Source organism: Anas platyrhynchos, chromosome Z, assembly GCF_047663525.1.
Source record: "Anas platyrhynchos isolate ZD024472 breed Pekin duck chromosome Z, IASCAAS_PekinDuck_T2T, whole genome shotgun sequence".
Taxonomy (NCBI): domain Eukaryota; kingdom Metazoa; phylum Chordata; class Aves; order Anseriformes; family Anatidae; genus Anas; species Anas platyrhynchos.
The window spans coordinates 78,686,889-78,714,622 of NC_092621.1; the positions used below are offsets into that span (position 1 = coordinate 78,686,889).

The window sequence follows — 27,734 nt, forward strand, 5'->3', positions numbered from 1 at the left end:
AGTTGTTTATGTTATACTCTTATTATTATTGTTCTCTTAATTCATATCTTGGGGTAGAATGACTTGAGCTTCTGAAATCCTGTGTTTGCAGAAGCCAACTTATTTGCAACATCATGTGCTGTGCAATTACCATGTGTTGTGCAAAAAGAGCCAAAACAATGCAACATTCAGGCCTCATTTCCTCATCTGAACAGAGGATGAGGCTGGGTGGATGAGGAAACATCATTCAGCAGCTACCTCTTAAAAGTAAAATAATGTAAATATCTGAATATTAACACTGCATAAATGGTTCCTGTTGTGCCATTTATGAATGAAAATGAAGGTGAATCCTTGACATAATTTACTATATTTTGTAATCTTGGGACACAGACCAGAAAACACAAAATCAAGGGTTTTAGAAATGTGACCATGCAGAACAGGACTGGAGCAGTCTGGTGGCAGTGGCTGACAGAACACCATGCCTGTTTAAAATTGGTGGGACAAAAACAGAGAGGGAAGGTATGTAGGCTAGAAGTTAGGGTGCTTCTCTGGCATCTGCTGATGTCTTGGTTTCTATTCACCACTGATACCGTACAAATTGCCATGGAGCCCAATGTCCTGTGTCTCCTCACTTTGTCGTACTACCTCCTATTGTATTTCATACCTCATGTTTTGAAAAAACCTTGTAAACAGAGTCCTTAGTTTAGGTGTTGTCGTATTTTATAATAGTAAAGGTAGATTTTCGGCATTGTAGGGAATAACATTCAGTGTAGGACAGCATCTGGTGAAAAGACTAGCGAAGTGTGTATTGATTGCCCTGCCAGTTAATTCAAAGAAGGCCTAAGAAGGTTTGGGCCTGTCCTTACCCTGCCAGCATGACTGGTGTATATGGCACATTCCTTCCTTCCCTTCAGAACTTGGAGATAAATCCATAATGTCTCTGAAGGACAGTGTTCAGCAATATGAAATACTGCCTGGGGAAGGATTGGGATCATCTGACAAGTGTGTAAAGATCACCTGAAGGGCAGGTGACATCTCAGTAGATTTCCATGCCCATGTGGCCCAGTGTCCAATGAGCAACTGGTGCACATGGCCTGGGTGGATGTGGCATTGTAGGTGTCCTTGTGACATTTATGTTTAAGTACTCATCTCCCAATGGGAAGAATTATTTTATTGACTCCTGAGTGCGCTCATCACAACCACACCATTGTAACCCAGGACTATTCATGTGGGACTTCAACAGGAGGGAGAGGTATGGGAGGTGGCAATTTTCCTATTAAAGCAATTCAATGTAGTCTGTTTTGAAGGTTTTGAATTGTTTCCCTAGCACAGATAAGGTCTTCAAATAGGAAGAGATCTAAAGAGTTTTCAGTTTAAGCTGGATTTTTGGAAACTGGAGACAGCTGAAGGCTATGGCTATTAACACAGCAAAGTGATGTTGAAAGAGTGAAATGATACTGGAATGGATCGATCAGCGAGGGACTGTGAAAGGAGATGGTTCATGTTGCCATTGTTTTCTCTTAGTGTTCTAGCTACTGTATTCATATTGTGAGTGCAAAGCTACATGCCTTTCCTACTTATAACAGTTTATGGGCAGATTTCTGTTTTTGATTTACTTGAGCTGCATATTTAATCAGCTTAAGTAAAAGGGGGGACAATTGCTTTAGCTAATTTGAATTTGCTTTCAGTTGGCTGTAGGACTCTTTGTTCCTTGTCTCGTGCCGTATGACAATTGCATCTCTGGTGTGAGATGGGTATGTTAGAGCATTCTCTTTTACTAAGCTCCATAAAAAAGGTTTTTTAAGAACGAAAAGGCAAATTTTATTTGAATGTAGAAAGAAAGAAAGAAAAGGTGAAATCCATCTTTTAAGCATCTATACTGCCCAGACAAGCTGGGGAAGACAGCACAGAGGTAAAAAGGCTTGTTAATGAGGTTGCCATCACCCTCACAGCCTCACAGAGCGCCCCGGCTCCTAGCTCACTCCATGGTTCTCCAAGAGCTTGTCATTGGCCACAGGGACATTCACTCCATCCCAACGAGGCCCTGAAGCCCAGGGACATCCATTCCCACCAGCTGAGCTCAGGAGACCCCTGGGGATGAAGCTGCCTCCCCCTCCCACACACGTGTGGGAGCAAGCCACAAGCCAGGAGCACACACGTAACACCAATGCCATCCATCATGGGCATCATCACCAAAGAGAGGCATTGCGTGAATGCTGTTTCATGTGTCTAAGGTTTCAGGCTGTCCCATGCAGACTTGTTACATATTTTCAAACTTGAAGTTTTGTTTTGTTTTGTTCCCCCCTCTTCATTGTTTTCCAGCTATGCTTATAAATGGATACCAAAAAATGACACCATATATGCAGAGAATTGGAAATCACTGCTATTGGATGGGAACGAGACGTTGGCGTTTGCCCAGCACATCCCCACAGCCCCATCTCACGGTGCCAAGCACGCTGCCCTTCCTGGAGCACTGCCAAGGAAACCTCCTGTGTCAGGGCTCAGACAGGAGCTCACTCAACTTACCAAAGCCAAACGAGGTGCCATGCCTTGGCCATGCTGCCTGAAGCGTAAAATAAAACCGGTGCAAACCCTTGAACACCACAACTGTGGTGGACTGCGGGTGGGTATGTGGTCACACACTGTGGCTCAGCCTGCAGGGCATCTCACTGTGCTGGCATAGCTCCAGGGTGTGGGCTGGGCCATGGTAGGAATTGCTCAAGTGCTCTTTAACTGAGGAAGCTGAGAAGTTGAACATAAAGTATTTTTTTTAGTTTTCGATTATTGGGTGTAATAGGTCCAGGACAGTTTAATATTGCAGCTCCTGCACAAAGATATGCAAGTTATTTGACAACCACATGTGGCTAAGACCTCAGATTTATATACCATGTGAAAGATGAAACTTCCAATAATGTATGTCCCTCCCTGCCAGCAGATTTTAGTGTTAAAAGCAAAATCAGAGCAAAAAATGTACTGGAACCACCACTCCTTACAGTATGAACATTTTTCTTGGCTTCCTCTCCTGAAAAATGCTCATCTCCAATCCCACTGACTTTAAGTACTTTAAAGCCACAAGGCAACATGAGCAAATGCCAAATGTAGAAACATAAATGCTCCCAGAAACAATTTTTTACCAAATAGGGTTATTCTTCTTCCTCAGAAGATCTCATCTCTTCTGTCTTCATATTCATAATAGATGATCAGATGGTCCAACAGGCAAAAAGTCTTTGAGAGAGAGGTGGACAGGACAGTAGGGCAGCAATTACAAGGAGCTTTATGCATTGAAGAGCTGCTCAGAGCTATTTTTACCAGCTATGCTGCCTGTTAGTCTGTAACTACTTGAATTATTTTTCTGTGTTTTTCACAACAACGTTCAGTATCAGCATAATCTTCAGTTATACTTCAGTGGGAAATTAAAAAAATAAATTAACTAATGATTAAGATCATTAACCTCAATCAGTGTTAGAATTTACAATTTGCACTCTGCACCAGTTTTAATCTATTTTGTATACATTAGGTGATTTATTCATGGATACAGATGTTCAAAATTGTGCTGTAAGACCAAGGCCCAATTTTACTTTTTCCTAGTTCTAATGCTTCTGTGCAGGGCACCCTGATGGTGTTTCTTAGAACTGTTTTCTTTATGTCTCCAAAACAGCTTAAAAGTTAATTAATGTTCTTCTCTCTCTCTCTCTCTCTCTCTCTTTCTCTCTCTCTCTCTCTCTCTCTCTTTCTCTCTCTCTCTCTCTCTCTCTCTTTCTCTCTCTCTCTCTCTCTCCCCTCCTTCCTTCCTTCCTTCCTTCCTTCCTTCCTTCCTTCCTTCCTTCCTTTCTTCCTTCCTTCCTTCCTCCCTTCCTTCCTCCCTTCCTTCCTTTATTTTCTGTCTTAGAACAGAAGCTTTCTGAAAGCTCAGGAAATAAGCAAATATTAATAAGACAATTAGGCTGATAAGAAATAGAAGAATAATCTATCAGGATAAAGCAGATGCCTTTTTCTCACATCTCTTTGGATGCAAGTCACATTATTATTTTATTTTTTTTTGATTATTCTAAGAAAAGTCTTCAATGTGTGCACACTATTCATAAAACAACATACCTATTTTCCACTGCCTCCAAATTATTTTTTATGTCTTTATTCTTTCCCTTTCTTAGAAATTTTGAGCAATTCCTTTTGACGGGATCCTCTTGCCTGAAAAGCATCCTGGGTTCCTCCCATTACCTGTAGAGCAGATTTGACATGCAAAGCAGCATCAAACCATCACAACACCCCTGCACCAGAGAATTCACCAGGACACTGCACACCAACAACTTTTTGAGCTCAAGGTTTTCCCACATACCTCCAGTTCTGAGAAATTTGGTCCTGTTTTGAGGTTGACAGTCTTTCCAGAGCTATCGAGAAAGAAAGATTTGATTTAGCACCAAACCCTCACAAAGCAGGAGAGGGATGTCAGTTATCACTCAGGAAACTTCCCATGAGCTGACTGAAAACCTACTGATGCTCTGGACGGTAGGCTTGAGCCATTTGTCCCCCGACGCACTAAGCAGAGCACAGCAGCTGTCAATCTCATGATGAACACTAGGCTTGAACTACCATGAGCTACTACTCCTTACCCATTCCTCTCTCTCATTCCCCAAAATACCATTTCTTAAACAGAGGTGATTGCAGTGCATTTGCTGGAATAACCTCATAACGATGGAGGGGCTAACTATTGATCAACTGCCAAGTGGTAGATCAGCTTCCTTTCCATTGCTTCATTATGCTTCTACATGTGAAAAGTGAGGAGCATTTGGATCAATGCAAGATACAACAGGATGCTTAAGGCTGGGAACACAAGTTGTCGAGCTGACCTTGCCTGATGAATGTCAGAATGTTTCTGCTGTTATGGATGGGAGAGAGTAATTCAGAAGGCAAGTGCATTTTTGATTGTATTGACATGAGGGAAAAGACTTCTCCTCGTAACTCTTCAGCAAGTCATTCACTTAATTCTTTTTGAGTCCATAACCAATAATATAGCTATCATAACACCAGCAAGAGACAGGTATCATGAGAAAACAGTTCTTGAACTAGATGCTTCCTGGGTACAAAATCCAGTGATCTGTCTGAAAGCAAGTGGAGGTCTCACTTGTCATTTAACAATAAGATGTGTCATGCCAGCTGCATACTTGTGTTTCCCTTTTCTCTAATACAACAACAGCTACACCTTGGGAAAAAAGTAGAATAAATAGGGGGTAGGAGATGGAGGGGAGCTGTTCTTTGGGATCTCTAACAGGCTGTAGGAAGATTCAGTATAACAACTAATTTGTACCTCTAAAAATCTCTATTTTGTATTCTCTGGTTTTATAATTGTGGTCTCATACTTACATATTCAAACACAACTATGTACTTACACAGGTCTGTGCAAAACTGACCCAGAGCAAGAAATTCAGCAATGTATGTTTGGTAGTTTTTTTCACAGTATGACAGGAAAATATTTTGTTTTGGTGTTTCCTGAAGACTAGCCTAATCTCTGAGTGTTTGGTTATCTCATGTGACAGCACCTATATCCACAGTGCTTACAAATGTGTGAAGAATATCAGCTATCACTAGATGCTGTCTGGTTGATAGAGACCATGGAAACCCAACCCACTAAATGACACTGTTTTATTCTAAGTGGTGTAATGTCTGGTGTCTTCAGTGTGATTCATTAGCATGATTGTTGTTATTAAAAGTGGCTTACTTAGAGATGTTGAAACATAACAATGTTTTGTTTTAATTAGCAATCATCTCAACTATTGGGAACAATACTCTTCTCTTTCCACAGCAGCTACTTCAGGAAACTTCTGATCAGAGAAGCATTGTATGGATTAACCTTCTTTTCTCCTGCCCGAATCACAGTCCATTTTACCTGAAAGCATCTCTTCTATTCCTTGGCTATATCTCTTCTTTCCTCTCTGACTTTTCCTTGCTTCTTTTTATTTTATATTTTATTTTATTTTATTTTATTTTATTTTATTTTATTTTATTTTATTTTATTTTATTTTATTTTATTTTATTTTATTTTATTTTATTTTATTTTATTTTATTTTATTTTATTTATTTTTGTCTTTTAGAGTATCAGATACAAAAGTAAACTTTTCCCAATAAAGCTGCTTACAAAGTTGTTAACTTGCTCCAAATTTATTCATACCTGTGCCTGTAATGGAGTAGAAGTTAACAAAGGAGTCTATTTTGTAGAGTTATTTTTCCTGAAAGTTGAATTTTTAAAGATGATTGAATAGTTCTAGGTGGCCTACACATGAATGAAGAGGTTAGCAGTCAGAAGATGGAAGTGAAGGATGTGAGGGGGTGTGACGGGAAAAGCTACTGTGGCCAATTGGTGGTAAATTTCTGAGAGCCAGGGTAGCATCCCTGTTCAGCACTGTGCTGCATAAATAAAATATCAGTGGAATTCTCTTCCCTACTAATGACACTTGTGAAGTCAGCTCAGCAAATTCTTGCCATTACATTTCAAAGAAAATAAATATTTTCTTTCTATATATCTTTAATAAACATAGTGGATTCCCAAAATCCACTCTGGACCATGTTTTTTATTTATTTTATTTTATTTTATTTTATTTTATTTTATTTTATTTTATTTTATTTTATTTTATTTTATTTTATTTTATTTTATTATTTTATTTTATTTTATTTTATTTTATTTTATTTTATTTATTTTATTTTATTTTATTTTATTTTTTACACTCTACACAATGAAGTTTGCATAATGCAATGATGAATTAATTAAATGAAATTACTACTGACATAGGTGTGTTTTCATCTTGTGCAGACTAATAGGCTAAGGTTGCAATCATTATTTTGCAAAGTAAGGATTTTCTTTAGATTTACTATGGTTTGTCTTGTAACACGGATTATGCCTTCACATGGTGAGATCTTTGACCCGATCTTTAAAGCTTACTGTAGCTCATTTGGATAGCTGTATCTTGGGGTTGCAGGCAGTTCTTCAAGCTGAAATCATTCCTTTCTCTCACCAGGTATGTTTCTGATTAAAACCCAGTTTTATTGTTGGTGTGTATTTCCTGTTTTCCACCTATCCTAATTCCCACACGTCACATAAGGACTCCCCTAGTATGATGGATTTGCAGAGAGGCCTGTTAACAGAGCAATAACCGCAGCTTCCCTCTCAGCTACTGCCTGTCAGCACACCCACCAAAGTGCTGCAAGATGGCTCAGGTTTAGCCACCTCTCCCTCTCCCCCTTTTATCACACAGCCTGGCCTTTGCGCAGGTGCAGTTGAGATCCTGCAGTCTGCTGTGCATCAGCTGGTAGCTGATGTGTGCTGCTTGCATCTGGAAGTTCACTTTCTGTGGCCAGAGAGTAGAAGATGGACAGGTGTTTGCAGGTGATACCACCAGGACAAAGCAGTTTGGACAGAGCTTTTATTTATTTATTTATTTATTTGCCTATCTATCTATCTATTTATTTTTTCCTGTCCTTAATTTCTGTGCTGATGTTAGCATGAAGGAAACTTTATTTATTATTTACTTCTCTTGGCTTTTCTAATACACATGCTGTTTACCAACATCTTGGAGTTCACAGTCCACCTTAGGAGACAGTCAAAAAAATTTAAGAAGGGACAATACCAAAACATTTTGATGTGAAATACAGGTATGAGTGATGTGGAAAAAAAAATACAAAGGGACAAGAAAAAAATCAGTTAAACTCTATGGTGGAGATGCAATGACAAACCTGTTCTGATCTTCTTTTACAGAGATTTCTTGTCCCATGTCTCCCCGTCTACCATGTACTGAATACAGACTGTGCCAGATTTTTAGGTATTCCTGCTTATGTGTTAGGCTGCTTTGTGTGCTTCATGGGTGAATAGGTGTGGAGATGCCTCTGCAATTCTCTCAGCTGCCATCAACTGACCCTAGATGACCCGTCTTTGTGCTTCTAATACCCAGCCCCTACAACAGGAGAAAAGACTTACAGAAAAAATGGGACTGATCCTGAAATGATGTGTATGAGCTCCTGCAGTCAACCTCCTTTCAAAAACCCAGCAAGTACCATGCATCTTCAGAGCAAATATGAACCAGTTTGGGTATTAAACTTGACAGAGGCTAGTCTGTTAGTAATTTCTGAGTAGCAGTGTTGTTAAAAAGCCTATAATGCCTGTGTCACATCGCTTTTTCTTGTATTGATTTTGACTTGGATAAGCAGATGAATAATCTGAGTGGTGTCTGATGTTGCCTAACATGTAACAAGCAGCATTATTCAAGTCATGGAGAATGCACAGACTACACTGGAGGAGGGGTGTCACTTGCAAAGCTGTCTTCCTCATCACTGCATTTTCCTCCTTTATACTTGTGTTATTAATCATTAGATCATCACTGGAGCAAAGCCACCAGAGGTGTGGGTATTTAAGAAGATAGTGTAGTTAAGAGGATAAATCTGTTTTACCAAAAGCTGGGACTTGTCTTTTTCTTTTTTTCTTTTTTTTCTTTTTTTCTTTTTTTTTTTTTTTTTTTTTTTTTTTTCTTTTTTTTTTGTTTTTAAGTTCTTTCCTGCTCAGAGTCCATCATAGCTGTGGGTCTCAGAAATGGCTCCAGTAAAAGTCTTTTGTTTCTGATCCCCTGTGTTAAGGCAGCATGGAGCAAATCAGCCTGATGTAAGATAACTTCCTGCAATGTAGGGTAAACTATCTCTGTGCAGCTAAGAGGTACGAACCAGATGGAGTAGGATTTCATCACCACATTACTCCAGAGATAGCCTGAACTCATTCATCTACAAAAGAAACAAAGTGAACAAACAACCTGATAATGTCTCACGTCATGATGATTGCTTCTAGATGAATGACTTACTTGTTTGCAAGTATAAGTGTGTGGCTGCTTCTCCTGCATGTAATAAGAATAGATAATCTCTTTCTGCAAAAGGGATTTTGTATTTAAGGATATCTGGTAGGGGACATGAGGTTTTGAAAAATATTCTCCCATGCATCTTTGTTTCACCATTAATTGGAATTAAATCCAAAGACACAATTTACATTCAATGCATTCAGTTTGGTTCTCTGTCCTATTTTACAAACAAACTTTGATATTTCTGTTTGAATGTTTACTATTATTTTAAAAGTAATTCAGTGAATGATTAATGTGAACATATAATAGCCTGCAAACTCTCAGCTTGTTAGGTTAATTCATTTGCAGTTCATAATTTGCCGATGGGACCCAGTAACTATCATTAGCTCACCTGCTATTCTTTTCTACACTGTACCCACATACCTCTCAGACCAGAGCTTACAAATACAAGTTGGCCACACAGACCTTTCTGTAGTGGCTTTGTTAGCCTGTGATTAAACATGTACTCATACAGGCGTTCATGCAAATTGCTTGAACAAAGTTGCTCTGCTCATTAAGTGCTGCATCACAGTGTTGTGTGAAAATTTGTATTGTTGTCAAGAAGCTGCTGGGAAGGAGCTTTGAACATAAGCTGCATTCTGCATCTTGTCTTGGCTATGGGATGCAGGAGGAATCTGTTTGCCTTCCCTAAGAGGAGCAGTTTACACCCAGTATTGCTAATATACCTTCTTTCTTTAAAATCAAATATTTTATTATTACTTATTACCTTCATTGCTGCTGATTGTATTGGCTGATGGCGTGGATATACCCCCTGGCTGGCAAGTGTCTGTCCAGCTGATGTTACTGAGCTCATCCAAGACAGGAGCCTCTGCAAGGGAGACAGCAGTGGCTCCTGCTTCCTAAATGCAGTCTGCTGTCTCAGAGGCCATATCTTCCGGGAGGGAGGACGTGTAGCAAAGTCCCTGTTGCCTCAGGTCTGCCTTTGGCAGTGCAGAGGGGGGGCAGCCGATGGGGAGGTTTGAGCAGGCTCCTGTTGGAGACTTCCTGGTGCCTCAGCTGGAGGTTCGCTTTCATTTGTCTCAGATAATTTGCATGTGTATGTGTGTGTGTTTTTTTCCAGTTTTTATTTTTTGTTCATGGGCATATATTGAGAGGAGGCAGATCTGAAGGCTCCCTAAATCAACTGCACACCCCATGACACGATTTTTATTGCACTGACATGAATATCTTTGCTGCTAGCATAGCTGGGGCTGGTGTGAGAAATATTAGGCACACTGATCAACCTGCCTCCAAACCAGCCAGCCCAGTAGCTCGGCTCACGTCGGTGAACTTCTCTGTAAACCGTACCAGCTAATTAGAATGCATTAAAAATGACAGTGCCTGTTGATTGTAGGGCTGGAACCCAGAGATTATAGTGTCATACAACACCACGCAATGCGAGCTGGCCGGCGCCCTTTGAACGCCCGTCACATCTGGCTGGCAGTGAATGGACCCACTGTCAGAGGGGCTGCTGCCGTGGTACCTGGTTCCTTATGTACTAATTACAAGCTCCAAACTCAGGAGTTAGGGGAGTCTGGGGACTTGTGGCTGGAGTTCACACGGGCTGGAGAAACAAAGGATGCCCTGTTCCTCATTACGCTCCTACACTTAATTAGGAAGTGAGTTTGTTGATCACTGGCTGTGCTAAGAATCACTCATTTATAGCGAGGCACTTTGTGATTTTTGTGAAAGTTTATTTAAATGACATCTTACACTTTGGCCATGAGGGACATGCCTTCATTTTATCTGAGTTTAAATATGGCTCTTGTAGTCTCCCGGTCTGACAGAAAGGGAAACAGGAGTGTTTTGTTTCACGGGGCAGGCAGGGAGGAGAGGGGGAGGGACCAGGGGAAACATTTCATTGCAAGGCTCCCTTGATTGTTTTGGGATTGGCACGTTGCTGTGTAAGTGCTGGTAAGCCATTTAAAGGTTTGTGCCTTGAATTCAGAGGAGAGGGCTGCTGCTGGTGGTGGTGGTGCCACTCTCTTGCCTTCTGGTGAGGAGTTCAAGGTCAGAACGTTTTATTGGTCTGACAGCTTGCCGTGCTGAGCCTGGATGTGGAGATCTGCCAGGTCTGGGAGCTGGGCTAACACTTTCCCTGCTCCTATTGCTGTCTGTCTTGTCCGGAGGTCGATGAGACAGAGGTGGAGGCTGCATGGGGTCCATTGATGCTCAGCGATGTTTCATCCTTTGAGAAGCAAATGCTGCAGCAGTCCTTTCAATGCAGCTTGTGTTGAGAGTCAATTGCTTCCCCTTCTCTATTACAAGGATGTCTTTAAAATCCAGTGCCACTGTAGCAGCTAGCAATTCTTCATTGCTAGAGCTAGTGGAGATGAATGATGGACTGTTTTCCTCGCCCAGAAACAGAGTTCCTGGGCTCCAACACACAGTGGCAAGGGAATCACAAGAAAGCAGAGTGGAGAAAGGCTTTAAGAGAGGAGCCAAGTGTGAGATATAATGGAAAAAACAGACACCCATCTGATTTTTCCATAGTAGCACTAACTGGGATTAATCATTCATTTATGGAAAGAAATTTACTATGATCTTTGCTCAGATCCCATACATCATTATTACTTAATTACAGAGGTTTACCCTGGCATTGCTTGCTATCCATTCTCAAGAATAAAATGCCTTCATTTTCAAAGCTATTGTGTAAATTCTTCTGCAGTAAAATCAGGAAGCAGTGATGCAGGGCAGTCCGTGGGTGTTTTGGGGGGCTGTTTTTGTAAGGAAGAATAGGGTACATGAATTCAGCTCACCAGGCTGACCAAGAAGGTTTAGTGATGGGAGGAAGGGAGCAATCCCATTTTGGCAAAATGAAAAATGTCTTCTCACTAAATTTAACTAAATTAAATTACATTTCTACAAAATTTTGTAAATTACCTCCATTTTTTATTACCCTCACCTCACGAAAAAAACTCTTTTGAGATGTTTATATTTCTTCCCTACCTAAAAGAGTAAAAATCAACCGATAACGGCTTCAGATATAGCTGAAGGCAGGTAATAGCTGATCCTGAGCTTCTGCTCACATAATATTTTCCAGATGAGAGACTGAAAGTTTGCCTTGCTTAGAGGAAACCATTCATTCAATCCATACGGAGTGCCTGGCCCCTGCCCAGAACTCTGAGTGGGTTCCTTGTTGTTACTGTTGTTGTTTTCAAATAGTATCTAATTGTATATTGAGGAAAGTGGAGGGAAAAAAGAGATTAAAAACCTAGCCGATCATGTTAGTGTAGATGGTTTGCATAAAGGCTATTTTCAATAGTAAAATACTACAGTACTCTTGTAAAGGCAGGTAATACCATGTTTCAGTTTGTTCAAAAGCATGGAGAGTTTGCAGATTGTCACGAGGAATTATGCAAAGCTAACAATCCACCAGGAAAAAACAGTGAAGTATTTGATTAAGTTACAAAAGTCTTGTTTCCAAAAAATTAAGTTCAGTATGGAGTCTATAAACATTTACACATGCATTTAACTTCATTAAATGGCAAACAGCTGTAACTTCCTTTACAGTTACCCGCTTTTTTTCTTCTCTAAAGAGCTCTTTTGATCTGTAGGATACATGGAGTTTAGATCTTCCTCAGGTCCAGCTCTGACCAGTAGAAGAGGAAATTCTCCCCTTTGATTAAATCAATTCCAGCAGAGGTCTTGATCCTCGAAACACAAACTTCTATGGGAGCTTCATTCCACAGTATATCCCATTGCTTCTACAGGAACTGTCCCTGTAGTAAGTGAACATGAAACATATAAAACAAATGAAGAAAAAAAATCAACAAAAGTCATGGAAGGATGTCAGGCCAGATCTTCCTGTACAATTTTATGTGGTCTTTAAAAAGTAGATGTGTAAACACAGCAGAGGGCTTCTGTATGATGAATATTGACTTGCTCCAATTACTGAAGTGTGTGAAATTGCTAGTTCTGGGCTGTCTGATTCATGGGCACAGTCAATTTAAATCATATATCTACATATACAGTGTTAAAATGTTCTTAAATTGGCACTATTGTCAAGGAAAATAGGCCTGGAACTAAGGTGTCAATCACAATCATATTTTTGTTCCCCCCTCCCCCCTTTTTTTTGTCATTCTGTTTAAAAATATCTCTTGCAAATATTTCCTTTTCAATTGGAAGATGTTATTGCTCATCTTCTCATAGTACAGTTTGGTTTCTTCTGTGATTTAACTCATTAACTTGCTATGTGTTTTGTGATATTAGGCTAGCACAAGAATAGTACAAGATGAGAAACAGGGTTTATAGCATTTACCTTTTGAAAAGGATCTTGAAGCAACCGTAGGAAAATTTCCTAACAGTCAGTTGTTCTTCTGGAGTTAGTCTCTCTGCCTCCTTGAAAGCATCCTCCTCACATTATACTACAAAGCAAATTCTAACATCTATAACATTTTTTCTCCATAAGACTCTTGTACTTCAGGTATCACCTAGCTACCGAGCAGGACCATTACTCTAATTTCTCTCAGATGACCTTTATTCATGAGTGTTATATATGGTCGTGTTTGGGCCCACATTTCTTGTTATTTTACAATTCCAGTTCTGGATTTGGCAGATTGTGAAAAAATGTTGTGGATAAAATCCTGTATCACAGCAGCAGAGCTTCTGTTGTCTCAGTGTCTTCAATATTCTCTTTATGATATTTTTGGATAATGGCTTTGCACACTCATATGGAATATGTGCTTCAGCCAGCTCTTGCTGACATACTTATCATGTTGCCAATAGACGTTGTCTCCACAGAGTAAATCCCAACATTATGCAAGGAATACACTGCCTCTTCTACTGGGGAATGATCTAATGTTGCATTTTCCCACACATAGAATAGGAAAAAGCAGTATTTCCAAAATTCTGTGGAGTATGACCTGAGGGTGACTTCTAATGGATGGCTGCTCTACATGAATCTGGGAGTTAAGCCTTTGGTGAAATGCAGTTTCAGAGGAGAAGCTTTGCCTTTCCATCTGTTCCTTGGAGCTTGATTTCTAGTGTTTCACTATGTTCATATTATCATGCAACATTTCTGTCTGGCATAGGTATTAAAATGTCTGGGCGTGCAGGTTCCATAATCCTACCATTGGCTTCATCTTTCATAGCCTGTAATAATACTTGGTTTGCTGTATTTTTATTGTTACCACTGTAATTGTATTGTGAGGGCTCTTTCTCCAGCTCTGGCTTGTTAAATAAATAGAACATATCCTTGTGTCTCATGCCTCCACGTCTGGAAGGGATTTAAATCTCTCCTTTTGTCTGAATGTTTTGGCTGAACTAAAATTTTCTCTTGTAAGACCCTGCAAGTTTCAGGGTATGTGTGCAGTATACTCAGTTTTCTTTCATTAGGCTGTGAGTTATTACAGCTTTGTTTGTTCTTGGGACGTAGGGAGTCCTGGAGGCTTGCTCCTTTTAGGCACTGAAGTGGACGAATGGCCCAGGAGTATGTGTCTTGATTGATGTAGTTGCTGCTACATCTCATGCGTGGTGTAACTCTCCATTGTTGTGTTTTCTACATAGTGAATTTCATAGTCTGTATTGTCCCATGGTGGCATGTAGTAAGAGCTCAAGAATTTGTAAAGAGAAAGATAGTCTCAAACGGTGCAAGGTAGTCAAGGATATTCTTCTGAATCTTCACCTGCTGCTGTCATCCAAGCATACTTTGGCCTGCTTGCTTTCCACCATTCACCCAGAAATCAACTCAAAATATGTATATCACTCAACAATTAGCATAAGGAGACTACAGTGAGGTGGGAATCGGTCTCTTCTTCCATGCACCAGGTGATAAGACAAGAGGAAAACATCTTAAGTTGCCTCAGGAAAAGTTTAGGTTGGATATTAGGAAAAAATTATTTACTGAAAGGGTTGTAAAGTATTAGGACAGGCTGTCCAGGGAAGCAGCTGAGTCGCCATCCATGGAGGTCTTCAAAAAATGTGTAGATGTAGTGCTTAGTGACATGGTTTAATGGTGGACTTGGCAGTGCTAGGTAAAAGGTTGGACCAGATGATCATAGAACCATAGAATGGCTTGGGTTGGAAGGGACCTTAAAGATCGCATAGTTCCAAACCCCCTGCCATGGGAAGGGACACCTCCCACCAGACCAGGCTGCCCAAAGCCCCATCCAGCCTGGTCTTGAACACTTTCAGGGATGGGGCACCCACGACTTCTCTGGGCAACCTGGTCCAGTGCCTCACCACCCTCTGAATAAAGAATTTCTTCCTTATCTAAACATACCCCATTTTAGTTTAAAGACATTACTCCTTGTACTATCACTACATCCCCTGACAAAGAGTCCCTTCCCAGCTGTCCTGTAGGCCCCCTTTAAATACTGTACAGTTGTTATCACAGAATCATTCAGTTTGGAAAAGACTTCTAAGATCATCTTTTCCAACCTTTAACATAGTACTAAAGTCCACTGCTACACCATGCTACTAAGTTCTACATCTCTACATCTACACCTTTCCTGAAGACCTCCAGGGATGGTGACTCCACCACAACCCTGGTCAGCCTATTCCAACATCACACAACCCTTTCAGTAAAGAGTTTTCTTCTAATATCCAGCCTAAACGTCTCCTGATGCAACTTGAGGCCATTTTCCCTCGTCATATCACTTGGTGCTTGGAAAAAGAGCCTGATCCCCACTTCTTCACAACCTCCTTTAGGGTAATTGCAAAGTATGATAAGGTCTCCCCTGAGCCTTCTTTTCTTTAGGCTAAATAAACCCAGCTCCCTCAGCTGCTCCTCATAAGACTTGTTCTCCGGACCCTTTACCAGCTTCATTGCCCTTCTCATGCTTCAGCACCAAGATATCATTGTTGTAGTGAGTGGCCCAAAACTGAACACAGTATTTAAGGTGAGGCCTCACCAGAGCAGTGTACACCCATCCAAGCCTTGAGCAGCCAGTTTTTCCATGATAATGCTGTGGGAAATCATTTCAAAAGCCTTACTGAAGTCTAGGTGGACCACATCTACAGCCTTTCCCTTATCCACTGAGCACACCACCTTGTTGTTGAAGGAGCTAAGGTTCGTCAAGCAGGACCTGCATTGACCCATGGTGACAGAGTCTTGTCAGTTATAAGGTCTCCCCAGAGCTGTATTTTCTTCAGGCTGAACAACCCCAGCTCTCAGCCTGTCTTCACAGAAGAGGTGCTCCAGCCCCTTGATCATCTTCATTATCTGAGAGGTCCCATGATCTTAGAGGCCTTCGTGATCTTAGAGGTCTTCCCAACCTATATGATTCTATGATTATGTGATTCTATATGGGAAAGGTTCATTCTTCACATAAATTCTGATATTCAGCAAACACAAGACAAAGTTTCTGTGAAAACTCCACTTGGAAGATGCTTGGCAGCTATTCTCATGTGCCTCACCAGCATATGTCAGAGGAAGGAGAGGTGCAAACTTTCTTCATAAAGTTTGGGTAGGAAAAAACAGCTAGTCTACCTTCTATCTAAGCAACATTTAAAATCTTTCCAGCAATGTTAGTCTAAAATGATTTCAACAGATTAAATTGATTTTTATTTATTTATTTATTTTAATGAGATGAAGCCTAAGCAGCATCCTTAACCAATCTATTAACATAGTAAATTTTTAGTCTTTTAAGGTGTGTAGTCAATCTACTCCTTTTTCTCATCTCTCTATTTCTCCTCGCCCAGTCTATGGTTTCCTTGACTCTTTTTCCTACATGTAAGGGACTTTTCTGCAGTAGACGTACATTTTTGAAACCATCCTGCTTTGCTTTCTGCCAACTTCTCTATTACAGCATTATTCCTCCCAGCCTTTTCTGTGGACTGTGCATCATAGACTTCACAGTGCCTCTCTGGTTGGCTGACATCTTTGTCGACGTGCTGTGCTCAGAAATTGACACTACGCTTCATCTGAACATTTATCAGGGCAGAGTGGGTTTGAGGGATTACTTCATGTGTCCCATCTCTGGCAGTCCTTTTGGACATCCCCCTAGAGTGTCCCTCACCAGTGTAGCAGTGTTGACTCATGTTCAGTTGTGGTCCAGGACAGTCCCCAGCTCCTGTCTGCACAACTGATCTGCAGCCAGGCACTCCCTATCTTCTGTTTGCACAGTTGTTTGTTTTTTATCTCTCTGATACTTTCACTGTTTATTTACATTGTCTTGTCTTCTATATATTTCAGACAACCAGCCTGGTTGAAGAAATCTTCTAAAATTTGATTCCTTTCTTACTAACTGGCACAGTTACAGTCTGATATAATCAGCAAGTGTGACTGAGATACCCTCTTCCAGTGGTTAGCACAGATGGTAATACCAAATACTGCCAAGCCCAACACAGATTCTTCTGTACTTGATTGTATCCTGGTTTATTCATGTGTTGTAAAGCCTTTGTATTACTCAGAATGAAAGATACATGTGGCATATTGTGATTTATTACTAAGTTTGCATAATATAATTATGTTTAATTTATCAATATAATTTATTTACCAAACGGATCCTTTTCCAAAACATCCACATATGTTTTTTCTTTCCTTTCATCTATTTATCTATTTCTCTTTCGCTGTTCCAATGCAGAGTGTGCATATTTTGTAGTAAAGTGAAGGCAATGGAGATTTTTTTCCTTAGTGTTCTTGGCCTAAATGGCCTACAGAGGCGAAAGAAAGTTTCCAACATCTGACAATTAGGAGGAGCTCCACAGACTGCAGATAGGTCATTCTTCAATGGAGGAAGTATTTTATGCAAGAGTAAATGGTCACTTACAAGGTTTCATTCCTTCCTGAGCTCCCAGATCAGACTGCAAACCCAGCAGCTCCTCCAGCTTCACAAATAAGAACTGTGGAGGATCCACCTTGTGCACTGTGAGCTAAGGGAAAAGCAAGCCACCAGAGGTGTCTGAAGCACAGCTGCACTAATAACCCCATCCACACGTACATGCATGCAGACAGTTCAAGGCTTCTCAACACCACCAACAAAAATGAACTTTCCTGACTGAAGGCTGTGAAGCAGGGAGCTGGAAGAGGCTGGGGAGAGCAGTAGACTGACCACAGGATCAATGTGCTCTGCTTTCAGAGGCAAGCTTGATGCTTTTGCAGCTGTGTCGGATGGGCTGGTGGCTGCTAGGTAGGCTCCCCTTTCCTCCTGACCTTTATGGACCTTTGTCCCCATTCCTGCTTCTTCCTTTAGTGGCAGCCAGACAACGGTGTTGGCCCTAAGAACAGTGGGGCCATGGGCATTTTGAATAATTGGAGCAGCCTGCTGTGCAACACTTGCATTGCTCATGCTTCAGAGTTAGACCCAAGAATTGTTGGTAGAGATGGTGTGAAATGCTTCACTCTTCAAATCTATATTTAAGGTAAAATTGAACGATAATTTGTAACATTTTGCCTGGATGCAGCTCAAAGGCTCATCCATATTGTTAAGGGTATTGCTGTACTTATCTGAGGCTTGCATTTCTATGTTTGTGTCAGTTCATTCAGTATATCTGTTGTCACACTGATCTGAGCTGTAAAAAGGAAATTAATTTTGTCTGAATTGCCCAAGGTGTTACTGGCTTTCAGGGAGCTTCTCTGTACTTGGTTAAAGTCACTTGCACAAAGATATTTTTAATGTGATTTACTCTGTGGACAACTGCCGTGATAACAAAAGGAGTATCCAAGGCACACATGAGGATGCTCACCACCCTTGTAGGCCTATGACAGCACAAAAATCTTGTGAGGACAACTGTTTATTCTTCTTGCAGCTTTCCAAGTAGGAAGAGCTCCACTGGTGTGTAGAGGTGTTAACTTTGTGTATGTACCATAAAGTGTTAACTTTCAATAAGCATACCAATAATTTTTGTGTAGGACTTATTTAATTTTTGCTGTGAGAAAAGGACCAGGCTATAGTTAAATTCATACTACTGAAAAGTTACAGTAACAATATAGCTTCATGTATTAAATCTAAGTTTGGACTGAAGATGAGAGTCATTGGAAATGACTATATGGAAAACTAGGCTAAGAAAGAAATAATAATCTGAAAATCTGTGCGGAAAAGATCCTACCATATAAGAAACCATTCATCATACTAATATGGTAACAGAATTAACGTATAACAAGATGTATGTTTTTTGGAGACCTTCTTTGATGGTTGAACTAATTTCCTTTTCAGACAGAATATACCTTAATGAAGAAACAGAAATCTGTTCTCGGTGACCAGAATCATTCCAGCTTCAATGAGTGTGAGAGGTGAGTTTTGAAATGACCTTTTTTAAAGCAATGGACAACTTCCATTATTTCGTGTGAAAATTAGGTGGCCTTATTATAAAACATGTAGTATACGGAATCATAGAATTATCTAGGTTGGAAAAGGCCTTCAAGATCATCAAGTCCAACCATCAGCCTGACCTATCATTAAATGAAGTACATTTTAATAAGTATCTTTAGTCAATTAACAAGCTCATACAGACTATCAGCGATCAGCAGACAGACGTTTGGAAATGTCTAGATCTGCTTGCTGGATTGCATACTTGTCTTGTTGTTTTGTGTCATTCCATCTGCTGTTCATAGCCTTTTTTCCCATTATTTTGAAACTACCAGTTGCTAGGATGCTTGACTGATCTCTCTCTAGATCCCTTTTCTGCAGGTTTTTTAGTTTTGCAAAATTGGCAAATAGAGACACCAACATAGACAAATAACATATCAGTTTGAAATTTCCAAAGATATGCCATTTTGACAAAGGATTTTTTGCTTGTCAATGAAAAGAAAAAGTGAATTAAAAATACATTTAAATTAATTGAGGAAGAATATGTATTTTCATCTTAACATTTAATCCCCTACAGAAGCGTCTAGGTGAAATGGGTCTGCAATACTATAAGGGTATAAGTTCTCCCATGGAATAAGAAGGCAGGTAGAAAGTGCAGGAATAGTCTGTTTTCACAATGGAAGAGAGTCAAAATCTGTGCTGGGATCCAGGCTCTTGAGTATACTCACAAAAGTTCTGAAAAAGAAACAAGAAATGACATAAAGTTTGCTGCTGATGAAAATGGCTCAAAACAGATGAATCTGAAGACGTTTGTAAACATTTTTGGAAAGATTTTGCAATGTTGACTGGTTGGTAACCTGATGAAATTCTACCTATAGGGAAAAAAAATCTGTTACTTTACATACAGTAATAACAGACTCGTTATAGAGTTATTATCACTCAGAAGAGAAAGCTTCAGGAATTATTCTGGGTAGCTCTCTAAAACCTGACCTCATTGCTACAGGGTTATGAAGTCAGACGTAGAAATGAATCCTCTAGGGACTGAAATATATTTAAGGGATGTGTACTGTTTAAAGGCAGTTTAGGACTACTGCACCTAGGCAACTCTTATCTCAGTCCCAAAAATGCTTGTTGCCAGAGACAAGGGAGGATATGCCAGGAAAGATAATACTCAAGACTTGATTATTTATTTATATTTAAAATATATATAGCTGTTCATATTTCTCGTAAGAATGTGCTCCTGAGACATAGAGAGACAGCTAGCCTGACAAGATGACTTGTCTGGGTGGAGAATGGCTATTTTCTTGATTTTATGTGCATTATCTAGCTTACTCCTTTGTCACATGTTTCCAAAGCAGTGCAGCCACAGCTGGAAGAGGTCTAACAGGGAGCATGTTGTGCAATCTGAGAATTTCCACTTTGGGTCCGCCTCAGGAAATATGACCCAAAGTGGAAGTCTGTCAAGTTTCAAACCCACTTGAATGAGAATCATCACTAAATAGACAAATTCTGAAATGACTTTGAAAGCTGTCTGAGATAATACATAAATATCCTGCTTTGTCTTCCTTTCCAGCTGAATTATGCAGTTACAATCTGGGGAAACAGAAGCCCAGGCAAAGTCAAATCCTATTGAATTTGGACTGTCTCTTTCTTTCTGTTTTTGGTGAGCAAGAAAATTCTGGATTTACTCACTTAATAAACACTATACCCTTTGAACAGCTTCTGTTTATAGTGTATTTGAAACTTTGAGTTGGATTAGCTGTGGTGTATAAATTTGAACAAAACGGAATCTCTTCCAACCAAAAAAATTAATGATATACTTAACCACAAAAATGCTAAATTGCTTAATACGGAAACAATATTTCTTCAGTTATGGATAATCAAACATTTTTACCTGCCAAAGATAATAATAAATGTATTATAACATGGTTATTACTGAGAAGTAATACATTATTTTTCAAAAAAGAATTCTATTCAGAAAATCTGGATTTTTTTCATCTATTCTTCTCCACTTTTCCGTCTTTTCTTTTTTTTTTTTTTTTTCCCCATTAGTGCTACTTGGGAAAAGTGAGGGAAAGGGAAAATGATAATCTAGAAGCTTAAGAAACCTAAACATTGCCAACATCTTACAGTTAACAACAACAACAACAACAAAATAAAATAAAAGAAGCTACAGAATTTTGGCATAACATTGGTTCTTATTAATGGCTGTTTTGTTGGGAAAGTATTGTTCACCTCTAAAAAAGAAATAGTTAAACAAACTGCAGATGGTTCAATCTTAACATCCTTGCTTAGCTCCAACTGTGCCTTGGAGAATTGCAAATGAAGTGGCTGTTTACACAGGCTTTTCCCTCCTGCAAATAAACAGCACCAGCACAGTCATGGCAGCTTTTCTCAATCCTTCCTCACAACGGACTCCTCCAAGAATAGTTTTATATCAGTTGTGAGCCTGAGACTGGGAGATGACACAGTAAGCAAGCTGTGTGACTGTACCTAATTGCATGTTGCCCTCAAGCTATGAAACCCAGCTTGGTGTATTGGCCATGGTACAACTGGGATCGAGTTTTGTCTGGGAGATCCTTCTTCTTTGGTGGAGAACCTGGTGACACAGCTAAATCCTGTAACAGGTCTTCCATTTATTTACTAATTTGGGAAAAAGTACCACAGTGAAGGAAACTGAATAAGAACTCTCCTCACTTTGAAAGGGACAAAAAACAGCTTATGCTCAAGAGTCAGTCAAGAAAGTTGTCAAGGAGCAAAGCATGGAGAAGAACATCATAAATGTGAAATTTTAACCTCTGTGCATAAGCAGTGATGAAGCCTTATATGATAGGTTTGGTAAAATCATGTGCATAGGGGTACAGACCCAGGGACCCCACAAGTTTTCCTGTTCTGGGATTAAGATGACAGGGGGATTACAGCATTTCTTTAGGGTGTCAGGTGTCAGAGAAGGGCTGGAAAGTATTTGTTCCTCTCCTTTAATCCCTTTGTAGTGATCCAACAAAAAATCCCACACATTTTCAACCTCTCATGTGAAGAGGGAGCCAGGAAATTTCCCAGATGGACTTCTGGGCTAGAGTTCTGTCTGTAGAACTGTTTGAAATAATGGACTCCTCTTTTCTGAATTAATAATTTCTTAACCTAATAAAACCCTTTTTCTTATTTATTTATTTACTTTGTTATGCTTCAGTAGATAGCTGTAGAGAGCTGTAGATCTTTCAGGTAAGATGAAACACTGTTTGCTTCTTTTTTTTTTTTTTTAATGGGGACCATGTTCTGAAATTAATTCCCATTAGTGTATGTAAGATTGACCTTTAGCTTTGGTTTTCATCCAATAGCTTGTGAAGATACAGCTGCTTTTGGTCATTTTTATGAGAGAAAGTCTAAATAATGTTTTACATCTATTAGACTAAATAGAAGAGAAATTTGGAAGTCATTCAGTGATGCCAGAAAATAGAAGGATATATGCTGGAATGTAAATTATATGCAGGGATGCTATGGTTGTAAGAATAAGTGAAAGCAGCTGTTAAAGTAGTGGGAAACTAGTGCTGCTCTTTGTCATCAGTGACTTAGGCCAGGATTCCCCAGGCATGACCATCATACTTAGAGGCAATCTGAGCTGGTGGGTCTGCAGTGGTGACACACAGCTGCATGGGCCCTCTGGGGTGGCACTGCCAGACACGCAGGGTGCCACACATGGACAATCAGCTACCAGGGCTTCTTGGTTTACGGGCAGCACTGTGTGAGTGCAGTGTCCTTCTCCATGGTTTGATCTGATGTCCCTGCTGCTCTGTGCTGTTATCTTGTCTCATTGTCCCAGAGACTGAGTACAGTGTACATGGGAAGAAGAAAAATTCTTCTCCTGATCCATGGAGGAGTACTGAGCACAGCTGCATCTTTGTGTCTTTGACGTAAAATCCCCAAAGTTATTAGCATTGCCCAATTTCTCTTGATGGATAAAGAGGAGAAGAGACCTTAAGAGAGCTTCTCTTCAGGTCTGAGGGCTGTTTGTGTTGGCTGACATCTATAACCAGCCACGTGTTGGTGCTGCATGAGCAGATTGCAGTGTTTGTCCTCACCTCCTGAATGCATGTGCTGGAGTTGGAGCTGCGATGGCCGTGGGAGTGTTGTTCATGTCAAATCGACCACTGTGGATGGCTTTCCTTCTTTCAGTGAGTACAGGGACTTATGACAAAAACGTCTCAGGAAGACAAAAATACAAAATAAAGTAATCTAAAACCTTCTTAAATCTTGCTTCTGCTCCATAAGAGCAAGAACTTTGGGAGATATCATGGGGTTTTAACTGACTTATCCAGTTGTTAGCCTTTGGAAGAATTATTTGGGAAGGTTGAGAGTAAGGGGACTTATTTATTAATTCACAGTTCATTGGATTAACTTTTCTTTTTTTTCTTTTAATGGACAAAAAAAAAAAATCCTACTGGAAGACCACAAGTAAGAAACATATAAAGCTTTTGCCAAAAATCTGTCCTGACTACTTTGCCTATGGCAAATTATGAAGTATGAAATAGTTCATGATGAACTGAGACTTTCAAGAAGAGGGTTTAAGAAGAGCCCCTATTTTTCAGTCACATTGTTGCATGCTTGATCTCCCTTTCACTTTTGTGGCAGTAAAATGATCACAAGTCCGCAGTTAGCAGGGGAGCTGGAGAGCTGTGACACCAGCAGGAAGGGTCAGAGTATCTGGCTCTGTTTCTCTGAAATGATTGCATTATATATTTTTTTGTTTATGACTTGATTATTGCTGATGCTGATTAACCACCAGTACTTGGGAGGCAATGAGCAGAGAGCTCACTGCTTATTTAATTGGACGTTAGCACATTAGCTGAAATGGCACTGCAGTGCCATACCCGAAACATGAAGGAATGCTAAACTAAAGGTCTATTTCCTCCTTTTCAGGCACATCCACTATTCCCAGTAACCCAATTATATGGCTTTCTTCACACTTTATCCATAAAATGCTACTAACATCAAAAACAAGTGAATCCTTACATCCTGCAGTTTTATAGCTCATAAAGCCAACTTTACCCATTTTATCGAAAAGAGTGTGCAGCCAAAAACTGGACAAAGCCAATGAAAAAAGAAGTGTGTGTGTGTCTGGCTCTATATATGAATTATGACTATTCAAGGGAAAAAAAAAAAAAAAAGGAATGATTGCCAAAAAGCCAAGTGTGTAAAGGGACAGCTGGAGTTTTATGCTGGAGTTTACAATGCATTACTGTTCAATAAAACAGGAGTCCTTTACAACAGCAGCTCACACATCACATGATACATAAGCTACCTCTGAATACAGAGCACCTTCTTCAAAGGAAATGTCATTTTCTATTGAATTTGTTATTAAAAGAACAGTAGGTGATCTAGCTAGAATGGTGTGGAAAAGATCCGATTCCAACGTTTATAATGGTTTGGTAGTGGACATACTAGCTGCAACAATCCTTTCCTTCCCATCACATTGCTCATGTCTCAGCACTTAACCTTTTTCTCTTTTCAAGGGTAACAAACTTTAAAACCCAGGCCAAGGTTTCAGATTTGGCAAAAGCAAATAGCTGTTTGGGTGCTCACAATGATGGGGAGAGAGGAAGGAAGAAAAGGAGGGATGCAAGTTGAATCTTTGCCCAAAAGGGAAGCCAGCACTGGTCATCTAAGTCATCTAAGAAAACTGAATTTTCAGAGGTGTGAGGCCTAACTACTTTTTTTTTTTTTTTTTTCCCCATAAAAGCCAATTGAGTTCTGTGAGACGTTTATAAGTTTTTCCGCTCTCCTCCCTTCCCCCCTCCCCACACCTCCTTTACTGTTTTGTACTTTGTTTTGCTTGCAGAAATGGTGGCTATGGATGTAAAAGTTCCATGATTCTTCCTTGTCACTGTTTTTCCAAACCTGGGGATACCAAGAGATATCCTGGAGTAGGAGGAGAAAGAATGGGAGACCAACAAGCAAGAAAATAACGAAGTTCAAAAGAACCGTAAGGAAGAGGAAGAGCTGGGACAAAAAGAAATGTTAGGGGATGATAAAGACTGATTGGTTATGGATGGTTCTTGAAGTTCAGAAAAGACAGGTTGTGATGAGAACAACAAAGAGATGCATTTGTTTGGCCTGGCCACAACTGTTTAACCTTGAGAAAAGATTCCTGCCTCCATGTGTAAGCAGGACAAAGAGATCCTGTAACAGTTGTGTTGCTCACCCATCCCATGCTGCTATCTCCTGCTGTTGTCCACAGGTTTGATCCAGTTACATCTCCCTTCTCTAGGCGCAGTTGGACCTTGGCTCAGACCTGTAACTTACCCGAGCTGCCCCCTTGTATTTGCTAGTATTTCTTTACATATCTGCCGATTTCAAGGTTGTCTTCTTGGGTTTGGTGCAAAGCAAACCCCAATGTACTGCTGTCCTGCATACTGCTTCTAGAGAAAACAGCAATTTTCTTGTCACCGACGTTCTGTTTTACCTTTACTATGTGTTCTCAGAATCTTTAATTTCTTATTCTACTTAAAAACTGGCTTTCCCTAAATGCTAAGCCCTATGTGCAGAGGGTTAAAGCTTGACAAATTACAAGCATTTATGACGTGCTTATGCTATTAAAGATATTAATTATTATTTCAATAATTCCACGACTCCTAGAATAATGTGAATATAAGTAGAGCTCAGCTTTGGTACCTGCAAAAAAAAACAACAGAAATGTTGGAGAAAAGCAGAATGTGTGTCTTGTAGATTCTGACATGTGGAATAGGAAATCTCCTATACGATAAATGTCACAGCAAAGTGTGATAGAGGAACATAGATGCAATAAGTAACAGCTTCCTGCAAACAGTCGGAGAGCTGAGTATAACTGGTTTTGATGTATTTATGAGCAGTGCATAGAATCTGTCTCAAAATGTTGCTCTTGAACAGCTATATTTAATAGCCATTAGAGCACACTCAAATTATATATACGTATACATATATTTTCTCCTAGGAGAAACACGGTAGTGTTTAACTATGTGAAAAAACGTTTAACTAAAATGAGGAAGTTTCTTAAAAGGAGATGGAGAGGAAGAGCCAAAAGAGTAGAATACTTACAGTTGGTGTGGATATTTTTTAAAGAGTTTCAATGTAGCTTGTAACTGTCTATCAGCAAATAAAACAAACAACTTTGAAAGGAAACTCAAAGGAAAAAGCCAATTAAACAATGGTGGAAATAAGGCTGTCTGGTGAGGGAAGCTATAAGAAGTAAAAAGAAACTTTCTTCAAGGAGATGAGGCTGTGCCAAAACATGGAAAACAGGCAAGGGTTACCAGGTTTCCAAAGCTAACTGGAAACCTTCAGAGAAAAAAAAAAAAAAAAAAAAAAAAAAAAAAAGAGGAAGAAAGAAAGAACAAAAAGGTCTTGAGGAAGAACTTTTTAAGACAAAAAATTAATAATAACCCCTTTCTGCAAACACATCTATCTTCCAAATAGTCTGCAAAGCCAATGGAAGATGAAAGGATAATGGAAGCGCTTGGGGGAGATAAGGACCAGCACAAAGCTAAATTAATTGTTTGTATCAATGCTCACAGAGGAAAAGCTTAGGGAGTTTCTCACAGCAGATGAGTCACAGCGGCTCCCTCCAGTTGTGGTTTTGTGATAGGCTTAAGTGGATCTAAATCCATGCTGCTTCCAAAAGGGGCAGTCCTGGTCTCTCTGCATTGACCCTGTCTGTGCCATTGTGCTCCCTCCCTGGTGCCAGGATTAGGATCCTTACAGCTATATGCATGGCCTGATCAATAAGTAAATTCTGTTAATGATCAGGTATTGAGTTTCAAGACAAAACACATCAAGTAAATTTATTTTTTGGCCATTTAGTGTGTACATGTAGTTAAATGGTGCTATGGGATCTATCCCATAGTTAAACGGTTGCTATCCCCCTTAAAGGGATCTGAAGTACAAGCAGGTTCCAAAGACAGCTGGTGAATTTGTGAAAAGACCAGGCCAGGGAGAAAAAGTCTTCTAAACAAGGCATAACCAGGACGATAAATTCCAGTGTGGCAGGAAGGAATAATGGGGAAGGACGGTTCAGTGACTGCTCTGTTCTTATGCACTTCCTAAAGTATCTTCTGTTGGCCTGTGTCTGGGCAGCAGGGTGAATGAACTTCTGGCCTGAAAATTACCATATTACTCTTTGTGGAACCAGACAGAAACTAACAGGGCAGCTCTCTTTACATTTTGTGATTTTAGGTCAGTCTCAGGAGAACTGAAGATGCAGCACTTTCTCTGGTATCATGTACTTGCATGTATTTCTAAGTAGAATAAATAAGGTGGTTATTGCAGAAGTAAGGTAGTTTTTTGAGTGTAAAAAGTTAATGACACATTTTGATAGCATTTTCACAAAATAAAAAATAAAAAAAGAAAAAGGAAAAAAGGTTTTCTTTTGTAACTTACTCTTCTGTTCCAATGTAAAAAGAAATTGAAAAGCATGTACATTTTACTGTGCAAGAATTTGCAAGACAAGAGGGTATCGCTGCACTCTCCCATCGACTACAGTTAACAAAACCTGTCCTTTTCCCCTGCAAAATAAATCTTTTGATCCACACTGAGACTAAACAAAGATTTCTCTGTTTACTTTTGGAAGCACTAAGCATCAAGACACTAACACCAGGGGATAATCTATTAAAGAAGCTTTCTTTGTGTTTAAGTCCAGCCTTTGTAGAAGACTTTGTCAACA

General features: G+C 39.8%; 1 long non-coding RNA gene across 1 annotated transcript; it reads left to right on the forward strand.

The window, feature by feature from the left end:
• The first annotated feature begins 10,269 nt into the window (after positions 1–10,269).
• On the forward strand, positions 10,270–27,584 carry LOC140000692 (uncharacterized). The gene is made up of 3 exons (XR_011805841.1): positions 10,270–10,468; positions 18,950–19,026; positions 24,879–27,584. It is a non-coding gene; the product is annotated as an uncharacterized lncRNA (long non-coding RNA).
• The last annotated feature ends 150 nt before the right edge of the window (positions 27,585–27,734 follow it).